Below are 12,797 nucleotides of genomic sequence, written 5' to 3' on the forward strand. Positions count from 1 at the left end.
GAACACCTTGGCTGCTTATGGGTGCTTTTCCATTTCTGGGTGCTCTACCTCACAGCTGGCAAAACCCAGAGGTGCTGCTGGAGTTGGGGAAAATAAATTCAGGGAGACCTCAGAACATGCTGCAGTTTTTAACTCCAAGCGCTGCTGTCCATGAGAACATCAGATTAGGGGCAGCAGGGAAAAAACTTTTCCCTGGCAATTTTTCAATGGAAAATGCCATCCATTTGAAATCCAGACTTCCCATCAGAGTACGTTGTTGTCAATGAAGTTTTCCTTCAGTTTGTTAAAAAGGATTTGTTTTGACTAGTTTGAAGTATTGTGTTTAGACCTTGTTGGAGGGAAATGGCTTGATTTTCTGTCCTGAGTGTCTTTTCATAGCAGAAGTGATTTAATTTTATGCTTTGAATAATGTATGCTAAAAAGGAAGGTATTTTGTTCTGATTTAGTTTTATCAGAACATGCTATTTTATTTCATTCCAAATCAATTTTTTTAATGTGGTTGAAGAGAAAATGTAGCTTTCAAAAGTATTTTTCTCCTGATTTGGCACTGAACCAAATTTGAAATGTCAGAATTTCGAGTGGCCTTCCAGTGAAGTGCAACCCATTCCATGGCATAAAGCAAGAAGAAAACCCACATAAAACAATCAAATTGATGTAGACATTTATTACTTGTGAGAGTTGTAAAAGCATCACATGGCTTTCTCATAAAAAGTCATAAACCCTATTTACAGTCCCTGCATTATTATTCTAGTAACTAAAACCAGGCACTCTGGTGCAGGAGTGTTCAGCGAATTCTCTCCCAACTCTGTTGGAAATGCAGAAAATGCTCCCTGTTTTCAGAGCAAGGGGATCGTGTTTTACATGTATTTATTTATTGTGTTTACCTCTTTCACTTAGAGCTTGGCCCCTGCCCAAGAGGTCAAAGCTTTAATTACTTGCATTTCATGACAACAAATGCAGAAATTAATTCAGCAAAGTGCTCTCATGTTTTGGGGAAAACTGGTGGTGTTTAGGTCACATTTCAGCACTCAAGAGGCTTAAATGCTTTAGCAGGAAAAGCTTAACCTTGTCCACAGTGTTGCATCCAACACTTAGAGCCTTGGGCAGTGTGTGGTTGCAGGTGAAATTCATTTGAAATGATCATAAAGACAGTAAGAGACGTGAAAAAAAAAATTCCATGAGGTTTTGGATCAAGTACAGAAATATATTGAGGGGGAAAAGGTATATTCAGAAAGATTTGTTTGCTCTTCCATGGTCTGAGCTCAGTGAAATCAATGGGAAGGGGTCACTGTCAGGAGGGAGTTGGGTTGTTCCGTGAACCAGCCCTGTTGCTATAGCAAACACATTGCCTGGGAGTGGTGTCATCCCTGGAATAAAGGGCTGGAGCTTCAGAGCCAAGCCAAAGCTTCCCTCAGAATTCCTAATGTGAAGAACCTTTGTGTTGCCTGCAAAAATGACACCCCCTCCTTCTTTAGGGGAAGTCCAGGGCAACTCCAAAGCAGGATCAGCTGGAAATGTTTGAGGAGAAGGGAAATGGAAATGGGAATTGGGAATTGGGAATTGGAAATGGGAAATGAGAATGGGAAATGTGAAAGGGAAAGGGAAAGGGAAAGGGAAAAGGAGAAAAGTAAAGGGGAAAGGGAAAGGGAAAGGGAAAGGGAAAGGGAAAGGGAAAGGGAAAGGGAAAGGGAAAGGGAAAGGGAAAGGGAAAGGGAAAGGGGAAAATAAAGGGGAAAGGGGAAAATAAAGAGGAAAGGGAAAGGGGAAAATAAAGGGGAAAGGGAAAGGGGAAAATAAAGGGGAAAGGGAAAGGGGAAAGGGAAATGGGAAATGGAAATGGAAATGGGAAGGGGAAATGGGAAGGGGAAAGGGGAAAGGGAAAGGGGAAAGGGAAAGGGGAAAGGGAAAGGGAAAGGGAAAGGGAAAGGGAAAGGGAAAGGGAAAGGGAAAGGGAAAGGGAAAGGGAAAGGGGAAAATAAAGGGGAAATGGAAATGGGAAAGGGAAATGGAAAAGGGAAAGGGGAAAGGGGAAATGGAAAAGGGAAAGGGGAAAGGGGAAAGGGGAAAGGGAATTCATGCTCCTCCTGCTGGCTCCTCCTACAAAACTTGAACTTTTGGAACATCATCCTCTTGACTGTAACTTAAGTGCTGGTGATTTCTTACTTTATTTTCTCTCATTTATCATCCTGTACAGATCCAACAAGTTAATCTAAGAGTGTGAGTGAGCTTTGCCGACCAGCAATGGAGGATCTCTGGGGAAGCCTCTCCCTCATGTGTTTCCCACTAGTGTCACTGCACTGGCTATATCCAGCTAGAGCAGCTTTTTATAACCTTGTCAGGGTTATTTTCAACTTCTTGCTTCTATACAGGGCCTATACATAAGCCCAGGGCTAAAAATACTTGAATGCAGCCAATTTTTCCCTAACAGATCTGGGAACTTGCATCTGTTGTCTGAGCTCAGCCAGAAACTGATTTCCAGAGTCTGAAACTCAGCTCAGCCCCGTGTGTCAAACAAAGGAGATGTTGGAGGATAGCCCTGGGCAGCCCAGAGCTCCATCACCACTCTCCCATGGATGTAGTAAAGCTGCACCCACTGACTCACCTCACCTGTGAGTACCTCCAAAAACAGCCTTCAAAAACCTAAAAAATAAAAGATAAAATTGCTTTTCTGGCTGTTAGGAAGGGTTAAAATATCCAAGCCATGCAACAAAAACATTTGTTTTTAAAAACTATTAACTGAGTTTCCTTCTCAGAGAGGAGATGCCAGAGGACATGTGCTGCTTGCCCATCCCCTTGGGGACATTCCAGGCTACCTGTGCCATGTCCTCCTGGACCCTGAGCCTGCCCACAGCGTTCCCTGACTCGTGCACAGGCTGGGAGGACACATGGAATTAGTCTTTATGATTCAATTATTCTGCGGTAGAGCTTGGACGTGTGCAATGCATCGAAAGCCTTTGGGAGACTATCAAAATTTAATAGGGAAAGTATGGCATTTTTAAAAATTTTTACTTCCAGCCCTTGCTGTCAAATGATTTGTTTGCTATTTTTATAAACAGGCTGCAGTGCCACTGAGGAGGTGCAGGGACAGGAATGAACCAAGCTGGCTAATCCAGGTGCAAAACAGAAGGGTGGATTAACCCCTCCAGCACCAATCATTGGGATTTCCAGATGGAAATCCATTGGGATTTCCAGATGTCCAAGGAGAACAGCCAGGTCTGACTGGCAGTGCAAAACTGCCTTTCGCTGTGGGGTAAGAGCAGTGGCTGCATTCCTTTGTATCTCAGATACCCTGGTTCCTAAGTTTGGGGTTAACTGTCCATGCAAATAATATTTTGGAGGTAATTTTTCTGCTGGTTTGGCTCTGCTCTCACTCTGGTCTTCTTGGAAATAACGCTGGGTATGGAGACTTTTCCCTGCTATGCCATTTCTACCTCTCCTCCACATTCTTAATCTCCTCTTTGGCTTGTTGCTCTTGGAATTACTCATCCAAGTCTTCAATCTCTCCTGATTCTCCCAGCATTTTTAAGATCAGATATTTAACATTCTTCATCATTCATCTGCCAAGGTCTTGGAGCTTTGTGCCCTCCTCTTCCTCCATGTGCTTTCTACCTAAATTCCTGGTCAGGCAACCTCCTCTCGTTCTGGATAAATATCCCAATCTGCCCATTTAACAGCTGTTCATCAAACCAAATTTGTTCTTTTCAAGCCAGCCCTTCTGAGGTCTTGCTCACCTGGCACACAATAAAATTCACCTCTTTTTGCCTCCTCTCCCTCAGAGTCCCATTTCTACCTCTCTTTGCAGCTCTTCTGTCAGCGCCTGCCACCTTGAAGCTGCCTTTTAAGCAGCTATGCTTTCAGAGTTCTTGTTCTACCTATTTAGACATTCTGCACCAAACATCTGGCAGGGACAATGTGCAAGCCAGGATTTTATTTCACACTGAGATATCCAGAAATCCACCCCCTCACTGCTTCAGGAATCTTTCCCTTTGAAAAAGCACAAGTCCTCCTTTCCTCTCTCTCTCTCTCTCTCTCTCTCTCTTGACAGCTTCTCTTTTATGCTGCGGGACAAGTGGTATTCCTCAACCAAACACTCAGCACTTCCTCCTTCTCCCTCTTATTCCATTCAGCTCCTGAGGAATTTGCTGCACGCTTCCTTTTGGAGGTCCAAAAGCTGCACAGCACTAATGTAGCGTTGAGCTCGTCATGGGCTGGCAGCAGTGAAATTCCTCTCAGCGTTCCCTGGGTTTCTCTGGCTGCTTCAGCACCACCTGCTCCCCAACCCGCCCCTCTCACGCACCACGATTTATTTTTGTTCTAATGGCAAAACACACTGAGAAATAAATGGTGTGCTCTTCGCCTTCAGTTATTTCCTTGAGGAGATGGCCCTGGAAGAGAGCTCTGAGTGGGTCTTTACCTCTGAACCACTACAGAGAGTCTGCAGCTCCCACTGTGGAAAGAGGAAGGGATTTGGGTGTGTTGTAGAGAAACCTTGACGTTTGCATCTGCCTTTGATTCAGGGAAAGGGCAGAAAGGAGCAATATCACTTTACAGGGACAGGAGAATGGTTCCAAGCCATGTTACGTTTTGTACAATAATGGTTTTGAAGGATGACTCATTGGAGCTTGTCAAATTAGCCATTACATTTGCATAGCCCCTGTGGGAGCCGTTTCAGCGAGCACAGAAAGCTAAAAAACAACTCACACGCAGGGAAAGAGGCAGAAATTCCCTTTATCCTCAGCACTTCTTCCCCCATCAGAGAGGCAAAGGGACAGGCAGTAAAACACCTCTCTCAAGCATCTCCTTCCTTGGAGATTGGAGGATTGGAAAACATTTTGGCAAAGTTCATTTCATGTCACATGTGTGTAATTAAAAAGGAGTTTTCTGACGAGGAAGAAGTTTGGTGAGGACACAGACACTGACCCCCTGATCACTCCAACGCTTGTCCAATATTCCTGATGCATCCAAGGCATTGCGTCCATTCTTGGCACCGTGGCTCCAGGATCTGCAATCAGCCTCCACACTCTGCTCCCCAGTGAACCACAGCTCCCTGCCAAGGCTGATCTTGAAGTGTTTGGGGCTTTCTGAAGCCAGACTTCTCTGTAATCCTGTGTTCCTGTTAACCTCTTCACTCAGGCGTCCTTGGAATGATGAGAAAGCTGTTCCTAAGAAAGATGACAAACTGATGAGGATTGGGACACAGGGAAGAAAGACTTGAAGGGGAAAGGAGGATGTTGAACTGAGTTATTTCACTCAAATCTGAACATTAACACATAGTTCCAAATCAGTCTCTCCTTTGCACAAATGCCTGAGTTTCTGCCTCAGAAAGGTGATTTTGGCATCATTCCTGCACCTGCTGTGGTGTGAGGATCCCAAGGAGCACTCACCCACCTTGCATTGAGTTTCCTGGGATGAGCTGGGGCTGGATCTGATGCTCTCAGCCATCACTGTAAAGACTCAGCATTGCTGGAACTCAGCTCCAAGCTACATGAGATGCTTGGCATGGAGGCTCTGCCTCTTGCTATCTGCACTCTTATCACACTTATCACACTTGCTATCTCGTCCTGCCACACGAGACTTAGCTCTGAAGTCCATGTTCCAAACCTGTTTTAATTATCTTCATTTCCCCTCTCACAGCAACCTGAGTCTCAGTACAAGCAGCAGTTAGAAGAAACAGAATTTTTTCATCATCTCTTGGCATCTGTCTCTCTTTCTCTCTTGTTCCCAATCTCAGTTCTTGTAGCTGGGTTGTGTTTGGTTGGTTTTTTTTTTTTCCTTTCCCTTCTTTTTTTCATTTCAACCATGACTTGGAAAGATTAAAGCCTGACGTTACTACTTAGGAAAAGGGAGCTCTGCCAACAGGGTGTCCTGCAGGATGCAGATGGGGAGGAGCAGTGGGAGACTGAAGGGCTTGGAAACAGCAGCATTAACATGTGGGGATTGCATTGCACTCAGAATTTTTCCTGAGAATACCAGAGGCTGGATTCTCTCTCCCTCACTCCTTTTGTCCATGACTAAACCTCAGAAGGACAACTTGCAGAGCAAGGCAGCAGGTGGAGGCTGCCAGGCTGTTAAAGTTTGTAACTTTCTTATTTAATGAAAATTTTGGTCCATTTGAGACCTTTTATAGTGCAGATTCATATTTATGTAACACGTCACTCATTTTTATGTCTTTTTAGTGCGGCTGCTTTGCTTAACCTAACACAGAAAGGGGTTTGACTGGTTTATGGTAGGAAATCACAACGAGAATGGAGTCTGGAAGGGAGGAACCTGTGCTGGTGGAGCAGAAATGTCTGTATTTCAAAGAAGGGACCAAGTGGTGCAGAACTGGAGGAGACTGAGCTGCCCCACCCGTTCAGCGAATGATCCACCCCTGCCACATCCCTACCAAGGACTCGTTGACCACTGCTTGAAAAAGCTTTTTGGAGGAACTCTGGCAAGTTTATTTGGTGCTGTCTGAGATCTCAGGGACCCTTCCAGCATCCCCATCTCTGTGCCAAGGTTGCTGTTCCAGCATCAAGTGCATCACCACTGGAAGCTGTTGACTCCAGGGCTACCCCTTGGTGCAGAGTGGTTGTGTTTAACCCTCTGCAGCTGCATCAGTGAGGGCCAAGTGTGAGCTGTCATGGATCTCAGCTCTCCTACTGACGTTCCCTGCCTTGTACTGCTGGTGTTTAGGGGCTGTCTGCCTCCTCCATGTATTTCCAGCTCTCCTACAGGTTTGTGGCCGTCATGATGGGCTGCACGACTGAGCAGCAAAGAGGCAGGGAATTGGCCAAAGAAAAATTGATTTGATTTACACAGAAACCTCTCTTGCTCATATCCACCTTTATGTGCTTAAGAAAATGGGGATCTTTCACTTCAGGTTTCCCTCTGGTTTTGCCTTAGCAGTGGAGGGTCTCTCCTCTGCCCCAGAAAAGTGTGGGGAGCAGTGCAGAAGAGCTGGTGGACAGTGGCAGGGTTCTGGGGAGATAGAGTCATTTCTGGAGTAATTTCCAAATTTCCCCTCTTTACATTCACCTATAATCTTTCATTTACATCTTTCTTTCCACCACAGTTCTTCATTCTAGATACAGACCTTCAATGATTTTCTAGAAAGAAAAAATATATGAGCATGTGCTCACTGCCTGTGAGAGGGGGAAGACTCTTCAGCAAGAGTGAAAAAAAAAAATTATTTTTGTAATTTGCTATAAAATTAGCCGAAACCACTGATGACTCCCAGTGGCATAGGGGTTTATTACAAAGGCAGAGTTTTATGCTCACCTGGCCCTGCTGCAGGTCTGGTTTTCATGTTTTATGCAGCTCTGCATCCACCACAGCCCTCACCAAACACCAAAATCTCCTCCTTTGCCCACCAGAGGAGCCATCAGCCTAATTCATGCATTCACACTATTTAGACCTTGAGCAGGTTTTCTCAGCCATGGCTCTGTACAAGGTATAAATATTTTCCTTGTGAAGCACAAACACCCTGCACCCTTCTGCTCGGGCACCTCGAGGAGTTCACATGAGAGCTGTTAATCAGCACCAGATTTTGAAGACTGTCTCTTTTATTTATTTTTTTAATTTCTTCTTCTTCTCCTTTTCTTTCTTTTTCAGAAAAACAAGCAGCCTCTGCTCCATACTCACAACTTTATTTTCACGTTGCTGTTGACACACACTATCCTGACCAGTCAAGTTGTATTAATTTTCCTGATTGGCACAGTTTGTGTTTCATTTCCAGCCTCCTGCTCAGAATTCCAGCTCCTTCATGGAGCAGATACCACCAGAGGAACTTGGTGGACTGTATTTGCTTAGTAAAGACCAGGCTGCTTGACTTACCTGACACCTATTCTTTTACTTTTCCTTCTTTTCCCTCAAAAGAAAAGTTGAGGTCTCAGAAAACTTGGATTACAGAAATTACAGATTACAGAAATCTCAAAAAATTTGGATTACAGATCACCTGACCTGAGGGAGGAAAAAGCTAAATAGTAACAACAAAATACATTTTTTTCAGGAGAAGACTTTTCTGTATTTTAAAGAAAATAGGCATTGCAGCATCTGTGAGTTTCCTCAGCCCCTGGAGATTGCAGTGACCTTTGAGATGGATTGTGGGCCATCAGAAGCTAAATATGCTGCTTTTGGTTAGCTCGACATGAATTATGACTCTGGAATGCTGAGGTCCGTGTTCCTGATATATTTAGGTATAACCAGTGGTTGTAACATCAAATTAAACCAACAGATTGCTGGCTGGCAAAATGAAGGCTGAGAGCTGCTGCAGGCCACAGGGCAATGGAGTTACAGTCAGAACCTGGTCACCCACAGCTACCAAATCTGCACTTTTTGGGACAGTTTTCTCCAAATCCTTCCTCACTTCCCAGTAGATCTGCACAGATTGGAAATAGCACAGCCGAAAGGCCAGCAGGGACATGAGGCCAAGAGCAGAGTGCTCCAAACCCCATCCAGCCTGGCCTTGGGCACTTGAGGGATCCAGGGCAGCCACAGCTGCTCTGAGCACCCTGTGCAGGGCCTCACAGGGCTGAATTTCCCCCTAAAATCCCATCTAAAAATGCTCTCTTTCAGTCAAACCCGTTCTCCCTTGTCCTGTCACTACACACCCTTTGAAAAAGTCTCCCCATCTTTTTTGTAGGCTCCCAGGATCTGAGCTTGATTACAGTTTCCAAGGGTCTTTCTGATGGTTTCTGGATCTGAGGTTGATTATTATTCCAAAAATCTGTTTCATGCTCATGCCCAACATCTGCTAGGGCTGAGCTCTGGTTGGAATACGTTATTTTCCTTGGATTTGGGAAGGTGCTAAAGTTTCCCCGAGCAGTTGTGACTGCAGTGCCTTCCCAAGGAGCACCAGCTCTGGCCTTTCATCTTGGCAATGAACGTTCTTCCCCACACTCCTGTTCAGAAGTGTGCATGTGAGTGATTTAGTGCTCCATGTCAGCAAATCGGGATGTTGATCTTAACTATGTTTTCCCTCTCCCAAGGCATGTTAGGAGCCTCAGACAGGACTGCAGACACCCTTGTGTTGGGTAGAGTAAAAATACAGGCTTAAAAATTGGCCTTTAGGTTCTAGTTTTATAATTCAGATGCATTTGTTGTTGTGTCACTTCTGACATCCTCAAGTGTCATTAAAAATCCCAGTTACACCTGGGAATCTTTATCCCACTTTGCCAGAAGTCTTCATGAAGAAAAAATAAGGAAAATATCACATATGACAGCAAGAAACATCCTCCTGGAGCCATTAATTTCTCAGCAGGGGCAAAAAGGAGAAAAACACACCCAAGCTGAGTTTATCTTTCTTTCTTCCATGCACAGGCAGGGCTTTGATTGTGACAAAAACAAATTCACCATGCTCAGTTCTGGCCTTTGCCAGAACAGAACCAGATTTTGGTGCCTGGGCAGCAGAAGAAGAGGAACTGGGGCAGAATTTCTTGTCACAGGCAGAGCTGTGTGAGGCTGTTTGCTCTGGCAAAGTTCCCTTTTATTTATGTGAACTCGCAGCCACTTTTCATCCCCTGGAGAGTCTCCTTCAGAGGAAATCTGCCCAAACTTTGATGGAAACTGTCTTGTTGCCTCCCTCTCCTAATTTGCCTTGGGTATACGGGCCAGAGGAAAAATGCAGCCACCCACCAAAATGGTGAGAAGAAATTCACCCGCCTGAAAAATGAAACGATTCAGCAATTTCGCTTTTCACACTCCACATCTCTCTGGGTTGCCCCACGAGCCAGGCAGCAGTAAAACCATTTACCAGCAAGCAGGGCTGGGGCCACCTAATCAACCATTTTTAGAGTCATTTGGGCTTCCAGTTTGGCTGGAAAATAAGTTCTCAACAAATTCATTAAGCATTGTTACCACACAGAAGCCATAAATAAGTACTTGCTGCCATGGCCATCTGCTGCTGGAGGTCACTGAAAAATAACTATTTCAGGAAAATGTTTAAATTCTTATTGGTAATACCTCTAACCAAAGCCAAGCCAGTAGGGAGATCATATGTTGGTTAGTGGGTGGCCTTAATGATTTTACCTTAAAAGTAATTCCAAAAATACACGTATCAGGTGCTGCAGCTAATTCTGCAGCTTGATTTGACAAGTATGAACCAAAACGTATCCAGCAACCAGGCAGTTATTAGTGGTGGAGCAGGAGGATGAAAAACTGCTAAAACTGCCTTGGCACAAGTGCCAGTGTGGTGCCTTTGTTGGAAATCAAGGGGAAAGTTGGAATTTTGTGCTGTTCCCAATATTCCCTCCTCTCAGAGGGAAAGCCAAGGAGATGGAAGGTCCCTCTGGTATTACCTGGAGTTTTTTCCCCCTTGGAAAATGCCCCCCTTATTGCAGGGATGCTACTGGGATGGAGAGATGGACACTTCTCTCTGCACCAGGTTGTTCTAAACCCGTCCAACCTGGCTTTGATCTTTTTGTGTTCCCAAATTTCTTTCTCTTGCCTTGCTCTCTCCTCAGCCTGTCACTGGCTTGGTCCCTCACAGGAAAATCAGAAAAACTAATCAGAGACATTCATGTGAGCCCCACAAACAGAGTGGCTGAGCAAAGAGCCAGAACTCCGTGAAATGTGAAGGGTTTATTTCCATTCCCCAGGCACACACTGAACCGGGGTTGCTGGGGCTGAGATGAGGAATAAAATCACTGTCAGATAAATTTGGTTCCTCTGTCTATAAAAGCCCCTCCCAAACTAACCCATGAGATGAACTTGAAATGAAAAAATTAATATTGAAATAATAATCTTCCAACATTTTATTTTCAGTGTTGTTAAGCCTGGTGTGTGATGTTCATGATTTGCAGGGTGGTAAAAAGTCGCGACAAACCAGAAACAAAAATATGGGGTCAAAATCTATTCAGTGCCAGCTATTCACAGTGCACTTTCATTGCAGAGAGGTTTCTGAGGTGGAGCAGACATTCAAAAACAACTTCTGCTGTCCTGTCCTTATGATTTGCAGTCAGAGATCCCTGTCCTACGCTGTCCCAAAGGATGCCCTGGGCCAAGGCTGCTGTCCCTGTGTAGAGCAGAGCAGCAGGACAGGAGCCCCAGGGGCTTGTGGTGACCTTGGGGCACACAGTGCCATCAGCAGAGAGCAGGGCTAAGCACAAATCCAGACTTGATATGCTTTGCTCAGCCCCTGAGCTACTCATTGCCACAGGATATCGGAGTAAACATGGCTTGGAAAAGAATTTAGGGAGATCCCCATGGGATGGATCCATCAGTGGATCCATGAATAGCAAGGACACACCAGCAGCCTCCAGATGAGGAAATCCCTGTTCTGGAACTCACCAGAAGCTGGGAGAATATTCAAGACACTGCTCTTAGTTTGTCTTTTATTTTGTGGCATTTCCCTCAGTGCCTGTTCCTGCCTGTCAGAGGAAGCAGACCTGATCCTGTGTGGCCAGTCCAGCCCCTCTGCACATGGCTAAATGCTTTGAGCCCTAAATGTGCTGTCCTGCTTAGTGGGAAGAGCATTTAGGGCTAGAGGCATTTAGCAACTCATCCTCCCTTCCAAAAAATTTGTTTTCCTTCACCTTGAGGGAGCTGAAAATTCTTTGCCTTCCCCAATGGTGTAAGTGAAACAAAAGGACCTTTATTGATGTGAGCACCTGCTAATTTTAGAATGAATTAAGGGGGAAAGGGATGTTCCATTGGCCTCAATCCCTGGAATCAAGAAATTATAATAATGCTTGTAGCTGTGCATCCCATGCCTCAGGAATCTGCTGCCCAAATAGACTCTTCACCTCCAGTTTTGCTTTCATTCATGAGGTGACATCAGTGCTTTGGTTTTCCTTGTAATTCCTGACATTTTGCCATTGTTAAAGCCATGGGGATGTTGCAAATACTAATTTGAAATGACCTAATGCTTAATAAGGGAGTTTGAGGGGATATATTAGTGTGTACATGTGTATATCTATATAATATATAATATATAATATATAATATATCATATATCATATATCATATATCATATATCATATATCATATATCATATATCATATATCATATATCATATATCATATATCATATATCATATATCATATATCATATATCATATATCATATATATGATACACGATATACAATATATTTATATACATTTTATTTTTTATATCATTCTGTTCCTAACAGCAAGATACTTAAGTGCACAGGGACAACTCTCATTTTTCTCCTGAGATACATTTTGCTGTCATTTGTGTAACCTTTCTTTCCACTTTGTTAATCAATTACACTTTGGGCTTCATCAGAGGGGTCCAAAGTGTACCAGCAGCCACTATTGTTGCAAGGGAAGGAACAAACTGATTGATGGTGGGTAATCAAAGTAATATAGAGACTTGGCATGGGCAATATTTACTTTTCATCTGTCACTGAAGATATTTTACTGCCAATCAGTGCCTTCAGAAGGCTGCCTGGAACAATAGAGGTCTTTCTACTTAATTCCTCCTATTGACTGGGGCTTACACTGACAAAGTTCACTTGCTATGTAATCCTCAAGGCATGCACTGGCTGCTGCAGCCAAGTTTTGAGATATATATCCCCCTGTGTCAATGAATTGGAAAAAAGCAGCTCTTTGGAGCCAAAGCATTGAAGGTGGTCCCTGAAACACGGCCCACGACAGCGTTCAATCGGCGTTGTTGGCTTTGGAGGTGTCAAAGTGATAGGGGAGCTTACAGGAACCCTCCCTGCAGCTGCTGGGGATGTGAAAGGCCTTTGATGGTTCACTGGTGACCACTGTTTGCGGGTCAAGTCTGGCCAGGAAGATGCTCTGCAACAACAAAGGAGGGGCGGTGGTGGCGAGCGGGAGGAGGAGGGCATTTT

Source organism: Ammospiza caudacuta, chromosome 13, assembly GCF_027887145.1.
Source record: "Ammospiza caudacuta isolate bAmmCau1 chromosome 13, bAmmCau1.pri, whole genome shotgun sequence".
NCBI classification, from domain to species: Eukaryota; Metazoa; Chordata; class Aves; order Passeriformes; family Passerellidae; genus Ammospiza; species Ammospiza caudacuta.